The sequence below is a fragment of the Schistocerca piceifrons genome, chromosome 2, assembly GCF_021461385.2.
Source record: "Schistocerca piceifrons isolate TAMUIC-IGC-003096 chromosome 2, iqSchPice1.1, whole genome shotgun sequence".
Taxonomy (NCBI): Eukaryota; Metazoa; Arthropoda; class Insecta; order Orthoptera; family Acrididae; genus Schistocerca; species Schistocerca piceifrons.
In genome coordinates this window covers 851,876,190-851,903,152 of record NC_060139.1, presented here as the reverse complement: position 1 = coordinate 851,903,152, position 26,963 = coordinate 851,876,190, and the positions used below count along the sequence as shown (strand labels likewise).

The following is a 26,963-nucleotide window of genomic DNA, read 5'->3' as shown; positions in this document are numbered from 1 at the left end:
TTTCTATTTCGCTTTATTTTCACTGTTGAGTTTACCCTCTTCCTGTTTTCATGCTTGATCTGTGTTCAGTTTTTGACAGGTTGACCAGTGGGCCATCTTACCACTAAATCTGAGGGGGCTGCAATGGGGACTTTCCCTTGTTAGTATCCCATCACTTTTGTCATCATAGTGTACAGGTTATACCAAAAAGCTGCTACTTTGAAAAAGGCTGGTACTTCCTCAGTGATACTAGACAGCTACTGTTTATCTATTACTGGTGCAGGCAGCTTAATATTTACTTAGTTACAATAGTATATTCCAAAGAAAAAATGGATACTTACCTACATTTACAGATACTGAGTCCTATTTACATTACATTGCCACTTGTCATGCACGTTTATCATGAGAACTGCTATTTCCCAAGAAGCTAAGAGAACTTTCCAATCCTTCATTGCAGATAGATTTATTCAGAAAATTTGTAGAAATAGTGCATAATGAGGTATTAGATTTACTAATTTTATTTTGAGCTGGTAGATATTCCCAACTCATTGTTTTATGTTTTTGTCTTTTCACAGAAATGCTGAGAAACTTGCACACAATAATTAAATCTGATATGAAAAAAGCTTCATGTGTGTTAAGTCAGCTCTTTATAAGATTTCAAACTGGTGCAAAGATGGGAAACTTGCTGTAATTGTCCAAAAATGTAAAATTATGCACTTTGCAAAATTAATAATATGTAGTATCCTATGACTGTAATATCATTGAGTCACAGTGGAAATAGAGAGACCCCTACAAATATTTGGGTTATCAATTTGAGGGGTAATGAAGTGGAATGATCATGTAATTCATAAAGACACACAAACAAAAACTAGAAAATACAATGAAGGGAATGTACCTCAATGCACAAAAAATGAGACAATTGTACTTCACATTTATGTCCAATTATTCAGGACAAACTTAATGAATTACAGTACTGGCATGAACAAACTAAATGTGGCTTACTCTATATTAATGAGCACTGGTTAAATAGTTTACCTATAGAATTGTGTGTCCCATTTAGATACTGATCACATGATATTGCAGAACAAACATTGTGCCTGGTGGGGTCTCAGAGTATGTTAGAGACAGTCTACATATGAAGTACTTTATAATAGATGCTAATTGTCTGTGTCTAGAAGGAGTATTTGAAGCAGCAGCAGTGGCACCACACACATAAAAAAGTTGTAATTGTTTAACTCTATCATCCACCAGAAACTGATGAAAAAAACTTTCATGGATAACCTTAGTAAGCTAATACTAATAGCTTCAAGATACATACATCTCAAACTTTTCATATCTGGTAACATTAACATAAACATACAGGAAAAAAATAAGAATATATCTCATTTAATAAATACAATAAAGTCACTTAATCTCTACTGCATCAATGAACAGCCCACAAGGATAGGAGCATGCTTAGACAACATAATAACCAGTGAGCATAGAGATGATGTAGAAGGCGGTGTGGTTGAATTAGGAATATCTGATCATGTCTAAAAATAAGACAGTCACTCTTTGTGTACCAAAAGTTTTGTAAAGTACAGAATGCTAAATAAGAATAAATATTATGAAGGTACTAAAATCAGTGGACTGGTCCCGTAAATTGCCCACTGAAAGAACTATTGATGGATGCACTACTTTGTTTGTAGATATTGTACAACACATACTAAATGGCAACTGTTCAACATCTATATGAAAAATATTAATAACACTAAATGTAGATCACAAAATACTAAAATATGGTATACTCCAAGGCAGAAATCTTCAATTCTTATAGGGAATTAGCAACTTTTTGGCTCAACAGTTTAAAAGATAATCAGGGGGCTTGATTTAAAGTTATTTTTTCACTGCCTTGTAATAAATTGTACCAGCCAAAATGCAGCCCCACTGTGAATGCAGTTCTTGAACAAAGGATGAATTGGCTGACATTTGTAAACAGCTGGAAGTCATCCTGTTTCTGTCAAATGATTGGCAGCTGCTGTAAATTGGTGTGTTCAAAGACCACCCGAGAGTCTTGTAACTGTGATACTGTTACCAGATGTACCTCAAGTAACATCCTCTCCTGTGGGTCCTGTCTCCTCCACAGAAAGTACAGAACCTCTCATTACTCATCCACTTGACTGTGTGTGTGGTGTGTCAATAGTAGATCTAGGCATCCAGTACAGGGTCAACGGGACCAGGGAGGACTCAAGGTGTTGTACCAATCCCCTTAACCAACAAGTTTGAGGTGCTCTCTCTCACTGAAACATAAACTGAGCCAGTGGGAGTCACTTCACATGTTTTGGGGAAACCTGTTTTGTCCAGTGTCAAGAGGAGGGAAGTGCAAAAGGATAGTGGCCTATTAATAATTAGCAATTCAAATGTTTGGAAAATGGTGGTACCCCTTGGGGAAATGGCAGCAAGGGACAGGAAAGGACACCAGGTGCACTCTGTGTATGTGCCTGGGGCCTGTTCCAGCAGCCATTGAGGGAGCAGGATGCAACCAACTGTAGATTGTGGCACACATTGGAACAAATGATGCCTGTCATCTGGAATCTGAGGTCATACTTGGGTCATTGCATCAACTGGCAGAGAAGGTTGAGAAGACCAACCTTGCAAATGGAGTTTCAATGAAGCTCTCAATTTGCAGCATTGTCCGCAGAACTGATCATGGCCCTTTGGTTCTGAGTCGAGCAGAAGCACTGAATCAGAGACTTTGAAGGTTTTATGACAAGCTAGGTTGTGATTTCCTGGACTTGTGCAGTAGGGTTGAGAACTGTGGGTCCCTCCAAAAGGGTCAGGTGTGTACTACACATCAGAGGCTGCTACTCAGGTATCTGACTGTGTATGGGGTGCACACAAAGGTTTTTAGGTTAGGTAACTCTTCATCAAATCCAGATAATGGTAGCTTTAGGAAACCAGAAGTATAGTGTGAGATCGAAAGAAATGCCTCCCACAGGTGGGAGTATTAAAATCCTAATGGTAAACTGCTGAACCATTCAGAACAAAGTGCCAGCATTTGAAGTGCTCATGAAAAGCAGCAAAGCTCAGACAATACTAGGTACAGAAACCTGGTTGAAACCTGACATTGATAGCAGTGAGATTGTTGGGGACCTGTGAAATGGAGGTAGTGTACTTGTTGCAGTAGACAAGGAATTAAAATCCACAAAGATAGAAACTGAAGCTGCATGTGAGATAGTTTGGACAAGACTTAGTATCAGGGACAGGCATAAAATGATGACTGGATCCTTCTATCGCTCACCAGGCTCCCTTACTGATGTAACCAAGAATATTAAAGAAAACCTCAGTTCACTCGCATGTACGTTCCCCAATCATACAGTAATCACTGGTGGAGACTTTAATCAGCCAACAATAAATTGGGAGAATTACAATTTTGTTAGTGGTGGGGGTGATAAGACATTCTATGAAACTGTACTAGGTACCTTCACCGAAAACTACCTAGAACGGGTAGTTAGGAACCACACCTGTGATGGAAACATACTGGATCTAATGGCAATGAACAGACCCGACCTCTTTGAGGATGTCCACATCAAAATTGGTATCAGTGATCATGACATGGTCATGGCAACATTGATTTCCAAAGCACAAAGTGTAACTAAACCAAGTAGAAGTGTGTGTATATAAAACAAAGTGTAGGGTAACAGTTAGAGATGCTGAATGAAACACATTTGGCTGTCAAGAGAGCAATGTATGATGCCTTCAGTGAGAACCACAATAGAATATTGTCAAATAATCATTCACAGAACCCAAAGGAACTCTGATTGTATGTAAAGCCTGTTTTTGGTACCAAAGGTAGCATCCAGTCCCTACCGAATGAGACAGGAACTGAAACTGAAAGTAGAAAAGCAAAAATTGAAATGCTTAACTCTGTTTTCAAATGTACTTTTAGACAGGAAAACCCAGGTGAATTGACCTTGTACCACTGAAAAGATATATGAAATACGTATTAGTGTCAGTGGTGTTGAGAGACATTTGAAATTGTTTAAATTGAACAGTGCTCCAGGGCCCAATGGGATCCATATCTGATTCTGTATTGAATGTCCAATTCTTGGAAAAGAGCATACCTCAGACCCATCTACGGGAAGGGTAGTAGTTGTGATCCACAAAACTACCGTTCAATATCCTTGACATCAATTTGTTGTAGAACTTTAGAACATGTTCTGAGCTCAAACATATTAAGTTATCTTGAACAGAATGACCTCCTTAATGCCAACCAGCATGGATTCTGAAAACATCGATCATGTGAAACCCAACTTGCACTTTCCTCACATTTCATACTGGAAGCTTTTGATCAGGGCAGTCATGCAGATACACTATTTCTTAATTCCAGAAAAGCATTTGACTCAGTATCACACCAACATGTTTATAGTCAAAAGTATAGTCATATGGGGTATCAAGTGAAATGTGTGACTGGATTGAGGACTTTTCGATAGGGAAGACACAGCATGTTATCTTGGATGCAGCATCAACATCAGATGTAAAAGTAACTTCAGGTGTATCGCAGGTAAGTATGTTGGGGACCCTTGCTATCCATGTTGTGTATTAGTGATGTTGCAGACAATATTAATGGTAACATCAGGCTTTTTGCAGATGATGCATAAATGAAGTGCTGTCTGAAAGAAGATGCATTTCAGTGAGATCTTTATAAGATTTCATAACAGTGCAAAGATTTGTAACTTGCTTTAAATGTTCAGAAATATAAAATTGTGCACTTCACAAAACGAAAAACACACTATCTTATGACTATAATGTCAATGAGTCACTTTTGGAATTGGCCAATTCATACAAATACCTGAGTTTAACAATCTGTAGGGATATGAAATGGAATGATCACACAGGCCCAGGTGTGAGTAAAACAGGTGGTAGACTTCAGTCTATTGGTAGAATACTGGGGAAGTCGAATCAGTCTACAAAGGAGATTGCTTACAAATCACTCATGTGACCCATCCTAGAATATTGCTCAAGGGTATGGGACCCATACCAGATATGACTAACAGGGGATAATGAACATACACAGAAAGCAAAAAAGGCAAAAGCAATTAACAGTTTTCAAAATTCTAAACCAGAGGTCTTTTGTGGAATGGGTAACTTTGTCATAAAGAAAAATAATGCCAATGATTTATCTATTCAACAGAATTGTGGCAGATGGGTAGATGACATTTTTCATGAAGCTCTTAAAATCATGGTTACCCTCCAGGTGTTTAAGAAAGGAGAAAGACACTTCCCTAGTAACTACAGGCCAATCTCAGTTGTTCCACTTTATCAAAAATAACATAAAGCTGTACACATAAACAAATATATGGTTATTTTGAAAATATGAGGTTATTGAATGCAAAACAGTTTGGCATTAGATTAGATCTGTAAACAGTAGGAGAGTAGGAAATCTGTTAGATATTGTATATGGTGGTGTTGGAAAAATATCAGCTACACGTTTTACACTTACAGACTGGAGCAAAGCCTTCAACTTGATGTCACATGAGACTATATTAATATAATTAGCTCACTATGGCATTGAAGATAAATAATTAGGTATATTTAGAACCTATCCAACTGGCAGGCTACAGCAATTACATACAAATGATCAAGCAACATGGTTGTTGAAAATAAAATGTGTAGTACCATAGGGGTAAATTCCTAGACCCCTTCTCTTCATTGTTTATATAAATGATTTCTCAAGTCATATACCATTTGAAAATGTGCTGTAAACTGATGATGTCACACTGATAATAACTGGTGGAAACATAAAAAGTGTTTAAAATATCAACAGAGAAATAATCAAGATGACTAATCGCTATGAGAGGTCCATTAACAAGACAAAAACAGAACTACGTTTCTATCTCACAGCAATGAAACCTGAGCATAAGAAAGGGGAAATTACTTGGACTTGTGGTTGATAAAAGACTGTCTTAGGATGGACACATAAAGTACTTAAGCAGCAAACTAGCAAGAGTACTATTTTTGTTACATAAATTAAGAAAAACTGTCAGTAAGAACTATTGTTATACTGCATTCTTCCAGTCACAACTGCAATACGAAATACTGTTGTGTGAGAAATATCAGGTGTAGAAGTATGAAACCAGAATTTGGTTGCAATAATTACACATCTGTTGGAAAAAAAAAAAAAGTTTGAAGCAAACTAGTCAGCAAGCCATTTTCATACTTATTGTTGTTCAGCGACAATGTGTCCAGCTGATGCAAATAGATGATAATTGGATGGACCCAAGTCTGGAGAATAAACTGCATGCCCTAGGTCCACAGCTCGTGGTCATACGGTAGCATTCTCGCTTCCCACGCCCGGGTTCCCGGGTTCGATTCCCGGCGGGTTCAGGGATTTTCTCTGCCTCGTGATGACTGGGTGTTGTGTGATGTCCTTCTAGGGGACTGATGACCATAGATGTTAAGTCCCACAGTGCTCAGAGCCATTTGAACCATTTTGCGTGCCCTAACTGAATGCCTTGCCTTGATCATTTTCCTGACTCGTTTTGCTGTGTGTGATGGGGCCTTATCACGGAGCAATATGACTTTGTGTTGCCTTTTTCCATATTCTGGTTGTTTTTCACATAATGCTTGATTTAAATTGATCATTTGCTGTTGTTAGTGATCAGTGTTAATGGTTTCATCAGGTTTTAGCAGCTCATAGGGGAGAGTGGGACTAGTGTGGATGGGGGGGTAAGAGTGGACACAGAATTATTTCAGTGAAATAACCTTTGGAATTTTGTATGTTCATGTTGGTATTTCTGTAGGATGTAGTAAACAATCAGACGAAATTTGGTGCCATTCTGGTTATCATTGCAAGCAAGAGAAGTGAAAATTTGATTTCTGTCCTTTATATTTGATTTTTTGTCATAAACACATTTGAAGACTACTCCAAAAGGTTAGTACTGAAGATATTAGCTGTTGTGGTTTATAAAGGTTTCCATAACTTTTGTTTGTGTAATGTTTCATCTAAATACAATACATTTTCTACAAATTGATTTCATATCCAAAATGGCTCTGTGGGGCAAGTGTATACACTTGAAGAGGGGCAAGTGTGGATGGTGTCCACTGTTAACCCAGTCTTGATTTAGAACAGAGGCCAACATTTAGTTTCAAAATTTTACATTTATAAACAATTTTAGTAAATTATCTATATTGCAGATGGTGAGGACATACATTCAGAAAACTGACAGGGCTAATATTGGTGAAGAAAAAGTTCAGAAAGCGGTAAAAGAAGTTTTGTTCAAAAAAGGGAGTATTCAACGAACTGCAGAGAAATTTGGATTAAAGAAGTCTATGGTACAGAAAGAGATCACTACAGCCAAGAAATGTGCTGCTGAAAGCATTCAGACCTGTCCAGGTGAGTTTCCAAACAACTATGGCACCATATAATAATTCTATTGTTCTTTGTAAACCAACTGTCTTAGACCAATAACCGATACAGTTGTGTAACTGCAAAAATCCTTTTCTGTTCCGTACATTGTGGCTGACTTCATTACATACTTTTTGAGATATGTGTGATACAAGTGATTCTGGAAATTCAGATGAAGAAATCCAAACAGAGTCAAAATACAGAGTTTGCAAGGTTTTTACAGATCCTCAAGAGAAATTACTAGCTCAACTTCTGGACAATCATGCAAGTCACATTAGCACTGATGTTATCAATATGAGCTGAGATGGTGGAATCACTCTGCTGACATTCCTATCACATTGTTCCCACAGGATGCAGCCACTAGATATTAGTGTGTTTGGGCCATTTAAGGGATATCTAAGAACAATGGCTGACTAGATGAGAATGCATACTGGTCGTCCAGTCACTATTTCAGAGATCTCTATGTTTTGTGGATAGCATTTCCACTTTCATTTATCCAAAAAAATATTGCTTTTGGCTTCAAGGTGCCTGGATTGTGGTTACTTAATCAGTTGGCATTCACTGGATGATTTTAGGCCATTGGAAACAACTGAGTACCCAGGAGCCTCTACATCAAGTTCTGCCGCACCTACCCCTGTGGAACCTGCAAGTTTGTGTGATGCTTCACCTTCCACTTCTGGTGCAGTCCTAACTGAAATTCCAACTCTTGTAGACTGTCAACCTTTCTCAAAAGCCACAAGGTGAGAAGGAAAATCAAGGCAATAGAAATCTGAAGTTTACACTAGTACTCCAATCAAAGATGAATTGGACGCAGCAGTGGTGGGTAAAATGAGATCAGCTGTAAAGAAGAATTTGTTCCAGAGCAAGAAGGACCTGAAGATTTCTGCAAAAATAAAATCAGTGATGATACAGACAGTGAACTGGAAATCCTTTCATCCACTGTGATGGAATCTGAGGACGAGGGATGTTGTGAAAGAGGTGACAATGAAGCCCAAACCTTACAAATGTTGACAGATGATGAAGTGAGGTCTGGTGATTTTGTTTTGGTTCATTTTACCACCAAGAAGACTTTAAATATCATATTGGGAAAGCTGTGAATACTGTTGGGAAAGAGAAAGTGTATGTTTCCTATCTGTGGAAAAACGGATCTGGATTTGTATTCCCTTTTGTCCCAGATGAGTCAATAGTGAGGAGATCTGATATTATTTGTCTCTTTTTTTCTACAAACACAACTGGGACACAAAGGCATGGGAGGATGCTGCAGTTTAATGTTAATTTTGGAAAGTACAATATTTGTTAAAAATAGCAAAAAAATTCTTTAGGATAATATTGATGTTTCACATTTATCAAGAATAAATAAAACTTTTTTTTGGGAAACTTGGCTTTATTTATATCAAAAACATGCTGTCCACTTTTACCCATGCTATTTCAATCAATGACCACATTTGCCTCACCACAAGGCAAAGGTGGGCAGATTTCAGACATCTTCCTTTTTTTTTTTTTAGCTGGTAGTCAAAATTTTGAAGATACAAAGAATTGCTTTAATGATTCTAGTAGTGTGAAAACTGGTGAATCCAAAGATACTGAGCTGCACGGAGTGGCCATGCGGTTCGAGGTGCCATGTCATGGATTGTGCTGCCCCTCCCGCCGGAGGTTCGAGTCCTCCCTTGGGCATGGATGTGTGTGTTCTTAGCATAATATAATTTACATTAGTTTAAGTAGTGTGTAAGGCTACGGACTGATGACCTCAGCATTTTGGTCCCTTAGACATTCACATTCACAATTCACACACTCACTCACTCACAAAGATACTGAATTTAAAAAGGTTGCCTCAAATGGTTTTTGGATAAAACATGAAACATAAAAAATGTTCACACTAGCCTCAACCTCCCCTAATAGATGACACCCATCTGATCCCACCAAACACAGATCATTGTCTTCTTTCTAAAGAGATTTGGTCTTGCAGTGGATGTCGATTGTTTGCCTGGATTCACCCACAATTTACAAGGCTTAGGATTCTAAAAATATATCCATTTTTCATCACATGGCGCTATTTGATGGAGAAATGACTTTCTTTTGTATCTGATGAGCAGCATTTCACAAGATGCCTTTCATTCAGTTCATGCGGAACCCATCTTCCCACCGAAGAGAAACGGCTCTCTGCATCACATGCAATTGTTCCATGAGTTCCTATTGAGTTTGAGTATCATCTTCATCCACAAAGGACTGCAATTCATTGTCTTCAAACTTTTTCTGTGGCTTCCCACTTTCGTCATTTCTCACGTCAAAATCACCACTTTTTCAAACATTCAATTTGATTCTGCAGCAGTTTTCTTCAAATGATAACAAAAAACCAATGCTGTCTGCAAATCGTAGTTCGAGGTAATGAGGCTATGGTCATTTTAGTTGCGTATGAAGTACCGCTGAGCGTGCCCGTCTGACTTCAGAATGTGCTAGGGGTTTGCACGAAGTTGAGGCATTGGTGTTGTGCACGTTTTCTGTGTGCAGGCTTGTGTTTGGTTTTTATGTATGTGTTATTCGTCCCTAAAGAGACATGTAAGGGTTAATTAATGGTGTTTGTGAGAAGTTTCTGGTGGTTTATTTCCTAAACTTTGAATGAGAAAATGGGGCGAAGTTTGTGTTGTTTTGTACAATTTTGTGGACTTGTCTTCAGTAAGTGTGTAAATGGTGGTTTTGCCTATGAAGTCTCTTATATGTGTGTTGGGGATGTATCTGCCAGCACCTGAGATAACACGGAAAACTTTGTTCTGGAGACTTTGTAGTCGGGATAGTGCTGTGTCTGATGCCATAGACCATATCTCCGAGCCATAAAGGATGACTGGAAGTATGAGCTGGCGCCAGAGGAGGAGTTTGCACTGAATGGTTATTCCATTGCCTTTCAGCAGAGGATATAACCTGCAGAAGAGGGTGCAGCCTTTTTTTGCTGTGGTGGTGAGATGCCTGTTCTATGTTAGGCGTCAATCTATTTTGAGGCCCAGGTAAATAACTGAATTTCTCCAAGTTAACTCTTTGCCACCAATGGTGAGTTGATTATCAGGGGGCCTGATTTTAGGGGTGAAGGAGATCGCCTGACATTTGGCAGGATTGATCTTTATTTTCCACCAGTTGCACCACTGCATTATCTTATTGAGATGTTGTTGGAGATGGTGGTGTATAAAGAGGAGGCTGTGGCTGCTTCTGTATATGGCGGTGTCATCTGCATAGAGAGCAATCTCTCCACCAGTCTGCCTAGGGATGTCATTCGTAAATATGGTACAAAGGACAGGACCTACACCGAACCTTGCGGGACTCCTGCTGCAATCCATCGTGCTGGCTGGACTTGTCTCTGTTCCTTACGAAGAACTGACATTCTGTAAAGAAGGAGTCGATGATCCAGATTATGTGAACTGGGCACCCTATCTGATCTAGTTTGTAGGTTAGACCATCATGCCAAATGTGTTGAAATGCTTTTTCTGTGTCCAGGAACACTGCTTCTGTTGCTTCTCTCCTTGCATTGGCCAGACAAATGTGTTCGACCAAGTGAAGGGATTGTTGGATAGTGGAATGCTCAGCATGGAATCCAAACTGTTCAGGCACAAGGATATTGCTTTCAGTCATAAACTGACAGAGGGGTGAAAGGATTATTAATTCTAGGATATTACTCAGGCCAGTTAGGAGAGAAATGGGCCTGTAGCTTTCGGGAAGGAGCAGTTTTTATTGGATACGGGTAGGGTGATGACCTTTGCAGTTTTACATGTTGAGGGGAAGTATGTGAGTTTCAAGAAAGCATTATAAACACTTGCTAGGTTGGATATGGTGGGAGGGGGAAGGTGTTTTAGGAATGGGGTGTGGATGCGGTCGGGGTCAGGAGATTTGTGGTTACCCTGCTGCTTGATGAGAGCACACATTGTCGGCTCGCTAACGGGCATGAATTATTTAATTGAGTGCGTATTTCTTATTTGAGTCACTCATCTGATAACTATTCACTCTTGCCAATTGTGGATGACGTGAGTTTGGAATTGTGCCTCCAGCGATTTTGCTATTATTTCTGCCTTTTCTTGCTTGTCATATGCAATAATGTTCTCACCTTAGAGTGGTGGGAGCTTTCCACTGCCAGGTCATTTTCCAGATTTTTCGTCTGGATATGTCTGCTTCAGTAGATCTTAGTTTCTTCTCCCAGCAGTGGCTCCCTGTGCTCTTGTACTCTTTATCTCACCTTGTCCTCTAGACTTTGCAGCAGGCGGCGGACAGATGGGTTGTGATAGCGTTGCCTCCTGCTTTTGGTGACTAAGGGGTCCCAGATGTCACGGGGCAAGTCCCTGGCATCAGGATCAGTGGTTATCCTGACACTAGTTTCTCAGTAGCTTTGTCCACGTCTCCTTCCATCTGAAGTGGGGGAATTTCTTCCATGTGCTCTTCCACCAAGTGGGTATATCTGTCCCAGTTTGTGATCATGTGTGTGTTTGCCATTCTCCCGGCATTGTCTTCATCACTGACTAGATCCAGCATGACAGGACTGTGGTCGGAGTTCAGCTTGTAGTGCACTGTGGCCACCACATCGAAATCAAAGTTTTTCGTGACAAAAATAGCTAAGATATCAGAATTTCTGTCTGTGTTGCCAGGAATGTGTGTGGGCTCATCTGGGGCGATGACACTAAGGGTGGCATGCCCCTCGACGAACCCCTGCAAAGTCCTGCCACTTGCATTCTCAGCACGACAGCCCCAGGCTCTATGTTTCAAATTTAGGTCCCCTTCTACCAATACATGATTGCCAGCCCCACGTAGAACCTGAAGGTCTTGTACAGAGATACGTGAAGTGTTGGAGGGATGGGGGGGAGGGGGCGATGGTAGGTCAAAATAATTTGCCAAAGGTTTTAGCCAGTTTTTATTTATACACCAGCAGCCTTGATACTTTGAGTCTGCATGAGTTCCAAGCAGCGGAAGCACCTTCTGCCCTTAACCAATACCGCTGTCCTGCCGCCTGGGCGGTCCAACGGTCGTACTGGTGGATGGTGTAATTTCTTACAGTGAATCGGTCGTCAGGCTTCAGGTGTGTTTTTGTCAGACACATAATATCAATGGCCTGTGGTCTAGAAAGTCTTCTAAAATGGTTTTCCTGGTTTTAACACCGTTGGCGTTCCATGTTGCTATTTTTATTATTCTGGACCTAAAGGGATCCATCAAGGCATGTCATCAATGTCACTGCTCCTTCGGCAATAATCATAAATTTTAATAGGGCATCAGGCACACCACAGAGATTTGCCAAGGTGTCCTTAATTGTGTTAAACAGGGTAATGAGACCGAATCCTGAAAACAGTTGCCACAGCTTTCTCAGCTCATTGAGAAACATTGCCAGTTGAGTGCTGTGTGGTAGCATGCTCAGTGTCCTGGGGAGGGGAGGGCTGAGGTGGTGGAGCGGGAGGTGGCCAGGCGGCAGCGGCATCAGGGCATGTGGTGGGGGAAGCGCAGGATGGGATTCAGGCATGGGCACATTTGGTCTGTGGCTTTTGACGTCAGGAGAGCTCATACCTGTGGCTGTGTCTGCGGGTGTAGAGCTCGTGGCCGTTGTCGCAGCTGCAGCAGTAGTTTGCAGGGATGACTGCGGATCACAGCTGCAGCAGTAGTTTGCAGGGATGACCATGGGGAATGGCTCGCCATCAGCTTCAGTCTAGTAGGGCAGCAGCTGTAGTTCACTGGATGGCTGTCGCCGCAGAGAGCGCATTTTGCCAGCGTGTCCCGTTTCTTGGTACATGCCTTACTGAGGTGGGGGCCGGCGCACTTCGGAGGGTGGTTGCAGTTTTTGGCAGTGTGAAAGAGCTGCTGGCACTATACAGGACCTTCAGGCTGCCAATATTTTTCAATGGTTATGCCACAGTGCAACAGGTGTTTGATCGCATATAGTTCATGGTTTTGCTGGGCAGGGAGGATGCGCGCTTTTTGCGACCTTCACCTGGTTTTGCAGGGTCAGAGGTGCGTGTTTCTTATTTGACCTCTATGACTTTAAATTTGCAGATGAGGTCTGCCTTGATTTCTGCTGGGTCAGTGTTGTGTGGGAGCCCTTTAATCACTTCATTGAATGTATCTCACTTTGTTGTTGGAGAAGTGTAATGGGGAATGTTGTTCATCTGGAAATAATCTTTTATCATACTATAATCAGGAGGTGTGGAGGCCTGAAATTTTACCGATGTGCCCCTACGTGAGGTGTTGAGGGCACCTTTTAACATCAGCACAATTTCTCTCATTATTTTCGTGGTGCCATTTTGGATTGGGACAATAATGGGGGGTATCTTTTCCCTCTTCTGTTTTGGCTGGGACCCTGATGTTGAGGGTTGATCCCTCTTTGCCATAATTTCATCCTCTTCTGGGGATGAAATCGGGCAAGGCTTTGGAAGTGGTGATATTGGCGACTACAGTCTCCTCACCCAGCTCCATGTCATCTCCAGTAGTGGAACAATCTGAAGCCAAGCGACTAGGAGCCAGATGCTTTGTGGCTGTCATCACATCTGTGTCCATTTGTTTGCATGTTTTAGCTTTAGTGATATTTGTGAAGGGATGGCTGTGGGAGCCCAGAGACTGGACGCCACAGCGGACTGGGGCTTTGGATTTACCCAATGTGTTTGCGATAGTGGTTTCCGAAGTCAGACCGACATTGCAAGGGGCTCTGGTTATTCATTCGTTGGCACCGTTAGGTTTCCCTGAAGAGCACCAGCCCTAGCATAGAAAATGCAGGGGTCCCCAGGTAGCACCACAGGCGCTGATATAGGAATTTACCTACTCTTGGAGGAGCAGGGGGGGTACCCTGTGACAGTTTCTGACTGGGACACGTTGGTGGCAGATCAGACGGCTCGAAACAAAAACAGCCCGACTTCCACGACCACCGTGCTGCCAGTAGACCAGCAGCAGCTGCGGCACAAATAGACCCTGCCCAGGTCTTCACACAACGAATTTGTCACGCACACACAAAGCGTGTGTTTTTGCACACAACAGTTTAACTGCGTTGTGTACACACATGACGACTTTTGCTTCGCTACGGCCGGCAGCACAACATCCGCCCATCACGAGTCCTCCCCCTCAAATGGGTTCGAGGCACTTGTTTACGGGTTTACGGATACTGATGTATGGAGCTTGGGTTATTATGTGTTGACATTAATTATCAGACATTACAGGAAGCAGATGGCACTGCAGATGTGGTCTCACGGGACCTACACTGATGACTAACACCATCTATAGGGAAATTTCGGCTTCACACTTGTACACCTGCACCATCTATAGGGAAATTTCAGTTTCATACTTATACACCTGGTACACCAGAGTCGACCCACATTTTTCAGTGGCAGAAGAAAGCTGTTAGATGCAATCAGGGTTTGCCTCCCAGAGAGACTTGGAGAATTCAGTTCAGATAACTTAATATTGTGGCAGTCCCCATCCTTTACATCTACGATTCTCTAATTTATGCCAAAGAAAATGTAAACAAAAATAGCCACATCATAGATTTATTATACTCAAGGCTTTCCCACACACAAAGTAGCCATACACACATGAGACTGAAGTTCTTCAACAATTTTCAAAAACAGCTCACTTGACTCCCTTACAGAAGTTTAAAGATGTTTACGAAACTTTGCTAAGTGAATGAGAATTCTACACAGTTGACGAAGTCATGGAGAGTGGTGTTCAAGAATTGTGCTTTTAGGAACTGTACTTTTCAGTAAAATTGTATGTAACAATCACACAATTAGAATTATGTATCTCAAGTAGCGATAAGTAACTGTAAACTGTAACTGCAGGTAATTAAAATGTAAATGTATGTAATTGATATACAATATTAATTAAATGTTTATACTATGTGGAAACTATAAGCCAGCACATGGAATCCTGGTTGTGATCTCTAGCAGATGGCAGCAGTCAGGAGACTCAATGCTGCACTTATTTGCAAATCTTCATTGCCAACTGTGCAGTGTACTATTAGCTGATATTGACTGCATTGTCGTCTGATTTATTGCTGAGATGTGCTGTCACTGTCTGTGTTTTGTGGCATTATTTTCGTTGCGATTTTTTTTTTTTTAAATGAGTGCTGTCGGCGGTGCTGGCACATTGTGAGTGTTACCTTCTACTCCAGTTTGGAAAAGGAAGCAAGTTATCAGGAACTTGTGGAAGCTCAAAACACGGGTTTATGTTTCCTGCACTGCTTACTTACAGTACATGTAGGTGGTGCTTGTTACCCTGTCATGCACCCCACCTCTCCCCACAGCAAACCGTATCCTCTCTCCCTACAACCCCCAACGGCAAGATGCCAATTTATAGTTCATGAACTGCGTGTGTATAAAAAAAGTATTCCAGTAGCTACACATACATGCTAATAAGTGAACTAGTGTCTGCCATTGTACTCTAATTATTGTATTTTTATTTACTCGTAAAGCTGTACCTTACACGCTGACAAGGCCAATTGTATCAAAATGTACTGAGCGGCTGGCTGATAATAAACATTCTAAACATACACTCAGTTGTAGGTAAAGATGCAGGCAAATTTGGTTCATTTGTAGGTTACTGGAAAAATACAGTCAGTCTATAAATGCAGATCACTTACAAAACAGTCATGTGAACCATTCTAGAATACTGTTAGAATGTGTGGAGCCCATGTCAAAGAGAACAGAACACATTAAACGTACACAAAGAAGGGCACTATGAATAGTTACAGATTTGTTTGGCTTCAGAAGAGCATCACTGAAATGCTGAAAACGTTGAACTAGGAGATGCTTGGTGATATGCATCAACTGTCTTGTGGAATCCTACTTTCTACGTTTCGACAACCTGTATTAAGTGTGGAGTCTAGGCATATACTGCAGCCCTGTATGTATCGCTCCTATATGGACAATGACGACTGATTAAACCAATTACAGCATACACAGAGGCATATAAGGAGTCATTCTTCCCCTACTAAATATTACAAAATTCTTGGGCCTGGATAGTTCGTTCGGTCGCCATGGAAAGAAAGATTACCGGTTTGATTCCCGATCTTGCACACATTTTTAATTCGCTAGGACGCTTCATTCCATTGCACACACCGTTGCTCAGTTAGAAGTTTGTACTCTAAAATTATTTACTTACTTTTAAGCACAATTACTGCGGTCACTTAAAACCTAGTTTAAAAGCGCACATCTTTCTTGTTTATATTTTAGAATTTTATTTTATCAATATGTAAAATCTGGCATCTTAAACCGGCAAAACCTCCCGTTTCATAATTTACATTGTACTGTACTAAGGCCCCAACTCTTCGAATAGCCCGCGTCTCACATTCAATTGAATACGAGATCTTGCAGGTTAGCCAAGATAGAAGCGCAGCACTATGCAGAGCAATAAAAACCGAAAACATCATTTACCATCAGATCTCTTCTGCGTAAGGCTCCCTAATGATTTAAACATTTTGTTGGAACCAAACAGCATTTAAATCAGTCATTACACAGGTGAAGTTGTAACGCAAAATATCAGCAATACTGCAACGACAGGAAAATGCGAATCGTTGGTATCCAAGGAGGTAGTTCCACAGTACTTAACATCTGTGACTAATTCGTAAACACAAAGTCTGAGCCCTATGGTTGAGGAGGGAAAAATGTAATGTTTATGTTCGCGGTTCAGTGACATATTGTGTGATACAGTCTTGTAAGTATTGTGGTATGCGACGTGTGTCGTGTAGAATGGTAAATTGCTTGTTTAATTCAGGTCTTGTCTTATTCGTAAGGGTGTCCAAATCAGAATTTGACAATTTGAAGCACAAGCAAGTGACACCCTCTGATCATTAAACTAACCAGAATTTAAGTTGCTTAAGGTGTATCATCATTCTTGCTTGGAAAAATCTGTACCAGATGATTCCGATATGCGCATTACTGAGCATATTGCACGCGTAGCATGTTGTTAACATCTTGTAACTTGCGACTCTAGTCTTCTACGTCAATCAGTGTATATACTCAATGTTTGTTTCATTTGTATTGCGTAAAATGTCATTGCGACATCTTTCTGCGAATATTTGGGAACTTATTTCCGTAATATATGTTTGCTGGTCCTTTTCTGATCTTAGCGTTGACGTTTTGTTTTGTAAACAATTAAAAACTGTTTACCGCACTGACGGGTAATAGAGAAACATTGAGTGAGCATACTACCGAACAGGATAGATTGCAAGCACTAATGAGCTCTTTACATGTAGAGATATCTGGACTTGAGATAATCTTAAATGGATGCTATTGGTTTCATTAGTGTAAGTCATTTGGGGTAGTACATTGGATCCACTCATTTCGGGCACAAATTACTTTTAGTCCGTTTATTGCTTAGCTCGGTTATTGTGCTGTGTGTACGCCAATATAACTCAGAACCTTCAAGATGGGGAACAAGTCAAGATTTGGGTCCTATATGAACAAAATGAAGTAACTGTTAGAAACTGCGTTTATAATCGTAATTGGCCAGATAAAAAACTATTTCTCCTTAAGTTTTAGTAAAATTTAGGTGCATCTCACTAGTTGGGCTGACCGTAAAACTGAGGTGCTCTATTTGTTGAGACCTCACTGATTTATTTGGTATCTATAGCCTACCTTCCGACTGAGCCGTCTCTTGGGAAATTGGACACATGCTTTGATCCGCTACTTTACCCTGTGAGTTCATGAGTGATGTAAATTTTACAAAACTTCTCTCCAACCAGGATTTGAGGTTCTGGTAGTGTCACTCGATGAGCCACAAGGTCTTGCAATCTTCTTGAATTTTGTTCTTTCTTTGCTGTCCTTCCTTCCTGACATATTCTGTTTCCCGCAACCAATAATCATCTGCTTCACTAGTTCCTGCTTCTTTCGTTTGCTTCATCCTTGAAATGTGTAGCCCCGTAGTGTAGAACCATTCATGATAAAGTAACAGAGCCCACTGCCTGTGTGGCCGATCATGTTTGTGTTTGTGAAAATGCCTTTTCACCTATCAAAACCAATATACCATTGTGATGTGTTCCTTTGTGCTGCAATACTTGTAAATCATTTGATCTGCAGTCATACGACTTGTGTAATAAGCGACAAGCCATGGTCCAGTTCCATAACCTAGCCTACATTTGTAAGGAGGATTGTGTTCCAGTGTTGCCAGCCATAATTCTGTGTGCATTGGGATTTCTCCATATCCTTGAACCAAGTACCTGACCTGGCCATTTTACACAAATGCTAGTGAATCACTTTCTGCTTTGGAAATAGCTTGAATATTAAAACTGGCAACTCTGTTTCTGTTTATATGTTTGTCACAACGTGTATGTAGTTTTAAATTAATAGGCTACATTTATGTAGTCTATGGGATTGAATAGCATCCTTGCCATTTGTCATGGCCAACAAGAGCAATGATAGTAGTACAAGATTTTGGGTCTAGTCTACAATAGGAGTATGAGGCAGTGTTATACTCTTTCAAGTGTGATGTCTGAAGTGTTTATCATTGTTTTGTTTATATATTTCAGTTGTGTTCTTTAACATTATGTTGTTTATTTACTGTGGGTGGTGGCTTGGAGTGCGTTGTGTACTAAACCTGTGTATGTTAATTGGAGATGGCGGCTATGTTGATGATTGTGATGTTTTGTACATATTTAAATGGCAATTGTGGTGACTGACTGATCTCTAGCAAAGTCACAGATTTAGGGTAGAGTGGAAGGTATTTGGGAACTACCAAAATATTTGATACTACTAGTCAGTTTCGACCCATGATGTCATCAAGATGGTGGACATCACCATGTTGCCCTTGCACAAAATGATGACCATGATATCACATTAAAGGTGCAAACAGACAAAACTAGTCCAAGATACATGTAATTGTAAAACAAATGTAAAACCAATGGGACAACTGCAATAATTGGATTTTGGGTGGTGGCTGACAAAGTATGACATTTGTTACATCAAAGACATTTCAGACAAATACTTATTTAAAAGTCTATTCTCAAAAATTCAAAAACCTTAACAAACACACATACAGCGTCCGGCCATCCTGATTTAGGTTTTCCGTGATTTCCCTAAATCACTCCAGGCAAATGCCGGGATGGTTCCTTTGAAAGGGCACGGCCGACTTCCTTCCCCGTCCTTCCCTAATCCGATGAGACCGATGACCTCGCTGTCTGGTCTCCTTCCTCAAACCAACCAACCAAACACACATACAGAAAGTGAAATCTGTGATACTAAAACACAAATGAGTCTGCAAAAAGTTGGTATGGGAAATTTCATGTGGCCTACATAGCTGAAATGAAGTCTATAATACCAATAAGCCAAAGCTCTATATGTAGGTTTACTGAAAACATAGCCTAACCAAAATAGCTTGCACAGTCCCCATGATACCCATCAATCTCAATCATTATTACTGGCGACTAATAACTCAACTCAAAAATTCATAAAAAATTACATTACCATCAACTTTGATATACTAGTAACGAACAAGTATGACACACACGGGCGGGGGGGGATGTTATGTCAGTCATTTCTCTCAAACCGGGAACCTCTCCAAATGGATCTCCAAACATGGTCATGCTGATTACACCAAATAACTTGCCACTCTTCAGTGATACAGTAACTTCCATTATTTTTGTAACTTTAGCACAGACATGGCATTCCACATGTGCAGAATCAAGCCATACATTTGCAAAAGGTAAATAGTTGTCACCATATTATCACCCATTATGACATACAAGAAACTGCTGGTAAACATCATAGTCATATCAAATAATTAATAAGAATCGAAAAACATGTTTAAATCTTCAACCATGAGCATAAAATAGAAATAATAATTCTAAAGCCAGAAGCAAGTCTGTAGCTGACATTAAAATTACTAACAAATCACCATGCACACAATTCCAAAACGAGTTTCAGCAGATAGGTCTCAACCACTCCAATGAATCTCTAAAATCACTAATAAACAATTTTGAAACACCAATGTTCAACACTAAGGTGTGCCACCACTTAGTCCATAAGGACAGAAGGAATACCCCTGTGAAGACTATGTCCCGCCAGCCAACAAACACCTTTGTCTTCATCTGCCAAATGCAAAGGCTCAAAGAAACCAAACAAAGGCAACAGTCTTTTCTTTGTGTCACTGCATGATACTCTTACCCGGCCGAACTCCATCTCGCTGGCGCGCCCTGCCAACCATTTCTCTGCCCTGGAATGTGCTGGCTGACCTGAGGAGAATGCCAACACCTCTGTAGATCTTATGGAGCAGATCCTCCAGCCTCTGCACTCTGTAGTAGTGAATCTTTGGAGGCTGGCATTCAGCAGCCGCTGAGGTGACAACCCTTCATTTATTTCTCTCCTCCCCTTTCCCCCATCATGACTCTCCTCCAATGGAATTCTCATGATGTTAAATCCAATAAGGACGAATTAAGGCTGTTCTGGGAATCACAGTACCCACTTGTTTTCTGCCTCCAGGAAACAAAATTGCATCCTTGTGACCGCTTTGATATCTTGCAGTTCTTTTTTGGTGAACGCTGACCTTTCCCACTGAGGACGGCATTCCGACCCATGGAGGAGTCGTGCTGCTCATCCAGGATGACATTTGTGGTCAAACAATCTCACTGAACACCTGGCTGGAAGCTGTTGCAATCTGCATTTTCCTTCCCCACTTCATCTTTTCTCTTTGTACCGTCTACATCCCTCCATCATCCGGTGTCACCAGGGCAGACTTCGTCCAGCTTATTGGACAACTCCCCCTCTCCGTGACTTTAATGCACACCATCCCATTTTGGGCTCTTAGCTAACTTGTCCAAGAGGTGCCCTCTTGGCTGACATTCTCAGTCAGCTCAACCTCATCTGCCTTAACACTGGAACACCCACGTTCCTTCTAGACTCTACACATACCTATTCCCATTTGGAGCACTTGTTCTACACTGCCCAGCTTGCCCTTTGTCTCGAGTGGTCCGTTCTCTCAGACATGTACTTGAGAGATCATTTCCCATGTGCTGCCCATTTGCTGATTCCTACCTCACTTACATGTAAACCAAATTGGCAGCTTTCAAAGGCCAACTGGAGGCTTTACTGCTCCCTGGCATCCTTTGATGAACAACATTTCCCCAGTTGTGATGACCAGATAGAATATCTTACAGATATTATCCTGCAGAACATTCCATCTTCGCATTTCAACTTTACCATGCCAAGTCCTGGTCCCATGGTGGTCAGAGGTGTGGTGTGACGCAGTTTGCGCACAGAGATGAGCTTTCCACATTTTTCACCATCATCCTACATTGGAGAACTGCATTCCTTATAAATAGTTTGTGTGCAGTGTTGTCACATTCTTCAGGGTAGCAAAAAAGCTATCTGGATTTCATTTATTAGTTCTTTTAACAGTTCCACTCCCTTTTCCTTCATTTGGGCCAACCTCTGATAACTGTCTTGACCAAGGTCCATTGCCCAGTTTCCACCCTGACCATAGCAGATGATGTCATTGTGGGCGTCATTGCTATCTCCAATGCTTTGGGCCTCTATTTTGCAGAGATTTTGATCTCCACTCTCTATCACCCTGTCATGATATCATTTCCTCTCAGAATCAGGCATGCTAAAATGCCACCTTTACTATGCGGAGCTAGACCATGCTCCCACTTCATTCGGATCTTCTGTCCCAGGGCTGGATGATGTTCACATTCAGATGTTGTAGCACCTTTCTCTTATGAGCAAGCACTTTCTCCTTCATACATACAATCGCCACTGATGTGAAGACTTTGTCATACCCGTACCTAAGCCTGGCAAGGACAAACACCTTCCTTCCAGCTACTGCCCATTTCACTCACCAGCTGTGTTCACAGGGTGATGGAATATATGACTTATGGCCAGCAGGTATGGTGGCTCGAGTCCCGTAATCTACTTACGCCTGCAGAATGAGGATTTCATGCACAGTGTTCTACAGTTGGTCATCTCATCACTTTGTCAATGCATGTCGTGAACCTTTTTTCTGCAGAAATACTCTATACACCTGGGGCTCCTTAGTCCGCCTGCCACTTTTCCTTCAGGGATTTTTAAAAGACAGAGTTTTCAAGGTACATTTGGATTCGTCTTTGTTGGACACTTTTATCTGGGATATTAGGGTACCTTAAAGCTCCATGCAGAGAAGGGAAAGCAGAAAGATGAAATGGGAGATATGATACTGCGTGAAGAGTTTGACAGAGCACTGAAAGACCTAAGTCGAAACAAGGCCCCGGGAGTAGACAACATTCCATTAGAACTACTGACAGCCTTGGGAGAGCCAGGCCTAACAAAACTCTACAATCTGGTGAGCAAGATGTATGAGACAGGCGAAATACCCTCAGACATCAAGAAGAATATAGTAATTCCAATCCCAAAGAAAGCAGGTGTTGACAGAGGTGAAAATTACTGAACTATCAGTTTAATAAGTCACAGCTGCAAAATACTAATGCGAATTCTTTACAGACCAATGGAAAAACTGGTAAAAGCCGACCTCGGGGAAGATAAGTTTGGATTCCGTAGAAATGTTGGAACACGTGAGGCAATACTGACCCTACGACTTATCTTAGAAGAAAGATTAAGGAAAGGCAAACCTACGTTTCTAGCATTTGTAGACTTAGAGAAAGCTTTTGACAATGTTGACTGGAATACTCTCTTTCAAATTCTGAAGGTGGCAGGGGTAAAATACTGGGAGCGAAAGGCTATTTACAATTTATACAGAAAGCAGATGGCAGTTATAAGAGTCGAGGGACATGAAAGGGAAGCAGTTGTTGGGAAGGGAGTAAGACAGGGTTGTAGCCTATCCCCAATGTTATTCAATCTGTATATTGAGCAAGCAATAAAGGAAACAAAAGAAAAGTTCGGAGTAGGTATTAAAATCCATGGAGAAGAAATAAAAACTTTGAGGTTTGCCTGTGACATTGTAATTCTGTCAGAGACAGCAAAGGACTTGGAAGAGCAGTTGAACGGAATGGACAGTATCTTGAAAGGAGGGTATAAGATGAACATCAACAAAAGCAAAACGAGGATGGTGGAATGTAGTCGAATTAAGTCGGGTGATGCTGAGGGAATTAGATTAGGAAATGAGACACTTAAAGTAGTAAAGGAGTTTTGCTATTTGGGGAGCAAAATAACTGATGATGGTCGAAGTAGAGAGGATATAAAATGTAGACTGGCAATGTCAAGGAAAGCGTTTCTGAAGAAGAAAAATTTGTTAACATTGAGTATAGATTTAAATGTCAGGAAGTCATTTCTGAAAGTATTTGTATGGAGTGTAGCCATGTATGGAAGTGAAACGTGGACGATAAATAGTTTAGACAAGAAGAGAATAGAAGCTTTCGAAATGTGGTGCTACAGAAGAATGCTGTAGATTAGATGGGTAGATCACATAACTAATGAGGAGGTATTGAATAGAATTGGGGAGAAGAGGAGCTTGTGACACAACTTGACTAGAAGAAGGGATCGGTTGGTAGGACATGTTCTGAGACATCGAGGGATCACCAATTTAGTATTGGAGGGCAGCGTGGAGGGTAAAAATCGTAGAGGGAGACCAAGAGATGAGTACACTAAGCAGATTCAGAAGGATGTAGGCTGCAGTAGGTACTGGGAGAAGAAGAAGCTCGCACAGGATAGGGTAGCATGGAGAGCTGCATCAAACCAGTCTCAGGACTGAAGTCCACAACAACAACATAATGCTCCATTGTAAGTGTCGTTCTCTTTGCCGTAGCGTGTAACCCTGTTATGGCCTGTCTCCCGCTAGGCCTCTCTGGCTCCCATAAGGCATCTGTGGCTCACTTTTCGTCAACGACTTTGCAATCTGTTGCAGTTCTTCATGGGCTTGACTCCTTGAGTGGTGTCTTCAGCGATGTCTCGATTGTCTTTAATCGAGGAGCATTATTGGTGGAATGTCCCCTTCTTTTGTCCCTTTGTACTAAGGATAGCCTTTTGAGATTCCCTGTCTTTAATATTAACAGATACTTCATGGATGGTTGAACTGGTCCTCAGTTTCCTTCATGAAAGTGGTTTTTATTTTTATTTATAATCTTTTACTTTCCTCCTGAAGTAGGGGCAGGGTAGTTGTGGTGTGGCCGCTCTTCAAGTTTTCTGGCTCTTGGACCCATAAGCGCCCATGTCATAAACAAGAAAACCAATACTTGAAAGAAATGAAAAGCAACTATGCACTAAGCCCAACCCTCAGTCAGAGGGTTCAAACTATAAAGGAAGGAATCTATCTAAAACCACACACACTAAAGGCATAAAAGGCAGGTAAAATCTAAAACCTGGAAAAACAGAGGGATAAAAGAGCGAACTTTGCATGGGGGTGTGGTCATGGGTCCCTCTGACTGGATGCACCCTCTTTAAGGGGACGCCTCTATCTTTGGCACGTAATTTTTGAATCATGGGATGATGATCCTGCCATTTAGTCCTACAACCATCCTTACTCAATCAGTCAATAGTGGAGCATTGACAATGGCTTTCGCTTTTCCATTGACAAAACTGTGTGTATAATTTTCTGTTGACGTGGTGAGTTATTCCACCATCTATGCATCTTGGGGCTTTTGCTCTTCCGTTTACTGAAATTACAGAATTCCTGGGGCTCAATCTTGATAGGAAACTTCTTGGTTCTCCTACGTGCCTTGCCTGGCTGCACACTGTACCTGATCCCTCAATGTCCTCTGTGCCCTAAGCAGTACTTCCTAGGTAATGGATTGGACCACCCTCCTTTGTTTATACTGATCCTTGTTTGTTTGAAGCTAGACTATGGGTGTTTTGTTTGTTCATCTGAACGTCCGACCACCTTACACCATCTTAACGTAATCCCCCATTGTGGAATACGTTTGCGCAGTGACGCCTTTTACACTAGCCCTGTTGAGAGTATCTATGCAGAAACTGCTGAACTCTACCACTGCCCTACCAGTGTGATGTCCTCCTCAGTGGATATGAATGCCATTTGTCTTCCATGCCTGGCCATCCAGCCTTGCCCCTTTTTCAATGACACTCTTGACTGCCGGCATGGGGCCCGCAGTTCTTCTCTGTTACCTCTCGGAGTTTGCTTTCGGCTACTGCTCCGGCTGCTTAATTTCATGCTGTCTGCCACGTTCCTGATGGGTGTGAAACTTGCACCGCATTGACTTTGTGCAGCAGCCCATGTTCATCTTGGATTTCATAGGCTTTCCAATGACACTACTCCAGATTCGATCTATTGCTGTGTTTCTCAACCTTAGCATGCAACTCAGTGGTAGCTCCTTCGTGTCTGCTGATAACTCTAATACCAACTGTTGACTGTGCCTTCTTCATTGGCACTGACCATTTTCAGTATGTACTTCCAGAACACTGCTAGATTTTTACAGCAGAGGTCTTTATCCTCTATGAAACCACCCAGTACATGCAGTAACGTGACTTTTTAACTGTGGCATATGCTCCAATTTTCTCAGTGTCCTTCAGAGCATCAGTATGCTGTATACAGTCCATCCCTTAGTGCATCAGGTCCAAGAAACCTTCCACTTGCTCGCTGTTGAGAGAGTCATCATGATGCTCGTGTGGGTTCCTCGTCATGTTGGTCTGATGGGAAATGAACCTGCTGACACTGCTGTCAGCTGTCAAACTGTCAAGGATGCAGTCCTCCTGCCTCGGCAGGCTAGTACTTCTCCATTCCTTTCGATGATATCCGTGTTGCCATCTGTCACCAGGTGGTGTCACTTTGGCATCACACAGGTATTCCCATCATGGGAACAAGCTCTGGGAAATTAAAACACTCCCAGCTGCTTGGCTAACCTCTGCTTGGCCCTTTTGCTGCGATGAGATAATTTTATGTAGGTTGTGTATTGGGCACTGTCTTTTTAGTCACAGCTATTGGTTAAGTGGTGATCCCTCACCACTTGTGCTCATTGTCATCAACCTTTGACGTTTCACCATTTCCTGACCCAATGCTTTTATTTTAACTGCTTATATGTCAGTTTATGTTTTCCATCTTAGTTTTTGGCTGTTTTAGCTAATGGTACATGGGCTATCGATGGGGGTTTACTTTTTCTCCATTGTAGGAATATGGCGTAAAACATTTAATCTTTGGTTAGAGACCTCTGCTTCTCTACAGCATATTTTGTTGAGGTTTACCTTTGGTTTTAGCTGTCTTTCCTTCCATTGGTTGGGCTTAGTGTATAGTTGCTTTTAATTTCTTTCACATATTGGTTTTCTAAGTTTATGACATGGGCGCTTATGACCTCAGTTGTTTTTGCTGCCCCCCCCCCCCCCCCCCAAAAAAAAATGGATGAATAATCATTCATGAGCAGTGCATTGGTGAGATGTTTTAATTCTGCGTCAAGCAACTCTGGTTCACAAATTTTCTTTGCTCTACCACCAACGTTTTTATGATGCCTCGCTTTTGTTGTGTGTGGTGATCAGATCCTGGTGTAAGTACCTGTCTGTGTGCGTGGGTTTTCGAAAAACTGTGTAGTGTAAGCTACCATCTGGTTTCTTGAAAACTAGCACATCAAGAAAATTCAGTCTTCTGCCTACCTCCTCCTCTGTGCTAAACTGAATCTTCAGATTAATCCCATTGAGATGCTTGTGCAAATGAGCTAGTTCCTCTCTGCCATACCTCCATACAATAAATGTAGCATCCATGTACCGGAACCAAATATTCGGTTTCTTGT

The 26,963-nt window shown here is 41.4% G+C and overlaps 1 protein-coding gene across 1 annotated transcript in view; it reads left to right on the top strand.

Annotated features, from left to right (window-relative positions):
- Nucleotides 1-16,901: 16,901 nt before the first annotated feature.
- LOC124776473 (transcriptional adapter 3-B) overlaps nucleotides 16,902-26,963 on the top strand; it is a 42,912-nt gene continuing 32,850 nt past the window's right edge. Inside the window, exon 1 of the mRNA XM_047251486.1 lies at nucleotides 16,902-17,023. The gene's annotated coding sequence lies outside the window, so the exon portion shown is untranslated. The remainder of the gene's footprint in view (nucleotides 17,024-26,963) is intronic.